The following is a 3,126-nucleotide window of genomic DNA, read 5'->3' on the forward strand; positions in this document are numbered from 1 at the left end:
AATTGGAAACTCCCACTTGGACTTTGACCTTTTTTCATCGTTCAGTTCATGAAGATATTCTGAGACAGATCATTTTTGACAAGTACATGCTAAAGAAAGTCTGTAATTTATTCCTTGAATCAAAAACTTTTGATCCAGGAAAGATTACCAGAGAAGTGTGATTTTTTTTCTCCAATGACAATGCTTGAAATTGACTCTAATCTGCATTTTAAATTGGAAACTCCCACTTTGACTTTGACACTCTTTCATCATTCAGTTGACTAAAATATCATGCAGATTTTTTTTTGACACTTAAATGCTAAAGGAAGCGTGGATTTAATCCTTGAATCAAAAGAATTAGGTCCAGAAAAGATTACTGGAGAATTGTAAAAACCCTAACCCTAATCCTAACCCTAACCCTAACCTGAGAGTTGTAAAATTTTATCAAATGAAAATGCTTGAAATTGGCTCTAATCTGAATTTTAAATTGGAAACTCCCACTTGGACTTTGTCCGTCTTTCATCATTCAGTTGACTGAAATATCATGCAGAATTTTTTTTGACACTTAAATGCTAAAGGAAGCGAGGATTTAATCCTTGAATCAAAAGAATTAGGTCCAGAAAATATTACTGGAGAATTGTAAAAACCCTAACCCTAATCCTAACCCTAACCCTAACCTGAGAGTTGTAAAATTTTATCAAATGAAAATGCTTGAAATTGACTCTAATCTGCATTTTAAATTGGAAACTCCCACTTGGACTTTGACCGTCTTTCATCATTCAGTTGACTAAAATATCATGCAGAATTTTTTTTGACACTTAAATGCTAAAGGAAGCGAGGATTTAATCCTTGAATCAAAAGAATTAGGTCCAGAAAAGATTACTGGAGAATTGTAAAAACCCTAACCCTAATCCTAACCCTAACCCTAACCTGAGAGTTGTAAAATTTTATCTAATGAAAATGCTTGAAATTGACTCTAATCTGCATTTTAAATTGGAAACTCCCACTTTGACTTTGACCCTCTTTCATCATTCAGTTGACTAAAATATCATGCAGAATTTTTTTTGACACTTAAATGCTAAAGGAAGCGAGGAATTGAATCCTTGAATCAAAAGAATTAGGTCCAGAAAAGATTACTGGAGAATTGTAAAAACCCTAACCCTAATCCTAGCCCTAACCCTAACCGGAGAGTTGTAAAATTTTATCTAATGAAAATTCTTAAAATTGACTCTAATCTGCATTTTAAATTGGAAACTCCCACTTGGACTTTGACCTTTTTCCATCGTTCAGTTCATGAAGATATTCTGAGACAGATCATTTTTGACAAGTACATGCTACAGAAAGTCTGTAATTTATTCCTTGAATCAAAAACTTTTGATCCAGGAAAGATTACCAGAGAAGTGTGATTTTTTTCTCCAATGACAATGCTTGAAATGGACTCTAATCTGCATATTATATTGGAAACTCCCACTTGGACTTTGACCCTATTTCATCATTCAGTTGACTAAAATATCATGCAGAATTTTTTTTGACACTTAAATGCTAAAGGAAGCGAGGATTTAATCCTTGAATCAATAGAATTAGGTCCAGAAAAGATTACTGGAGAATTGTAAAAACCCTAACCCTAATCCTAGCCCTAACCCTAACCGGAGAGTTGTAAAATTTTATCTAATGAAAATTCTTAAAATTGACTCTAATCTGCATTTTAAATTGGAAACTCCCACTTGGACTTTGACCTTTTTCCATCGTTCAGTTCATGAAGATATTCTGAGACAGATCATTTTTGACAAGTACATGCTACAGAAAGTCTGTAATTTATTCCTTGAATCAAAAACTTTTGATCCAGGAAAGATTACCAGAGAAGTGTGATTTTTTTCTCCAATGACAATGCTTGAAATGGACTCTAATCTGCATATTATATTGGAAACTCCCACTTGGACTTTGACCCTATTTCATCATTCAGTTGACTAAAATATCATGCAGAATTTTTTTTGACACTTAAATGCTAAAGGAAGCGAGGATTTAATCCTTGAATCAATAGAATTAGGTCCAGAAAAGATTACTGGAGAATTGTAAAAACCCTAACCCTAATCCTAGCCCTAACCCTAACCGGAGAGTTGTAAAATTTTATCTAATGAAAATTCTTAAAATTGACTCTAATCTGCATTTTAAATTGGAAACTCCCACTTGGACTTTGACCTTTTTCCATCGTTCAGTTAATGAAGATATTCTGAGACAGATCATTTTTGACAAGTACATGCTAAAGAAAGTGTGTAATTTAGTTCTTGAATCAAAAACTTTTGATCCAGGAAAGATTACCAGTGAAGGGTGATTTTTTTTTCTCCAAAAACAATGCTTGAAATTTACTCTAATCTGCATTTTAAATTGGAAACTCCCACTTGGACTTTGACCCTCTTTCATCATTCAGTTGACTAAAATATCATGCAGAATTTTTTTTGACACTTAAATGCTAAAGGAAGCGAGGATTTAATCCTTGAATCAAAAGAATTAGGTCCAGAAAAGATTACTGGAGAATTGTAAAAACCCTAACCCTAATCCTAACCCTAACCCTAACCTGAGAGTTGTAAAATTTTATCTAATGAAAATGCTTGAAATTGACTCTAATCTGCATTTTAAATTGGAAACTCCCACTTTGACTTTGACCCTCTTTCATCATTCAGTTGACTAAAATGTCATGCAGAATTTTTTTTGACACTTAAATACTAAAGGAAGCGAGGAATTGAATCCTTGAATCAAAATAATTAGGTCCAGAAAAGATTACTGGAGAATTGTAAAAACCCTAACCCTAATCCTAGCCCTAACCCTAACTGGAGAGTTGTAAAATTTTATCGAATGAAAATTCTTAAAATTGACTCTAATCTGCATTTTAAATTGGAAACTCCCACTTGGACTTTGACCTTTTTCCATCGTTCAGTTCATGAAGATATTCTGAGACAGATCATTTTTGACAAGTACATGCTAAAGTAAGTCTGTAATTTATTCCTTGAATCAAAAACTTTTGATCCAGGAAAGATTACCAGAGAAGTGTGATTTATTTTCTCCAATGACAATGCTTGAAATTGACTCTAATCTGCATTTTAAATTGGAAACTCTCACTTGGACTTTGACCTTTTTCCATCGTTCAGT

This window comes from Brienomyrus brachyistius, unplaced genomic scaffold, assembly GCF_023856365.1.
Source record: "Brienomyrus brachyistius isolate T26 unplaced genomic scaffold, BBRACH_0.4 scaffold77, whole genome shotgun sequence".
In the NCBI taxonomy this organism is placed as follows: domain Eukaryota; kingdom Metazoa; phylum Chordata; class Actinopteri; order Osteoglossiformes; family Mormyridae; genus Brienomyrus; species Brienomyrus brachyistius.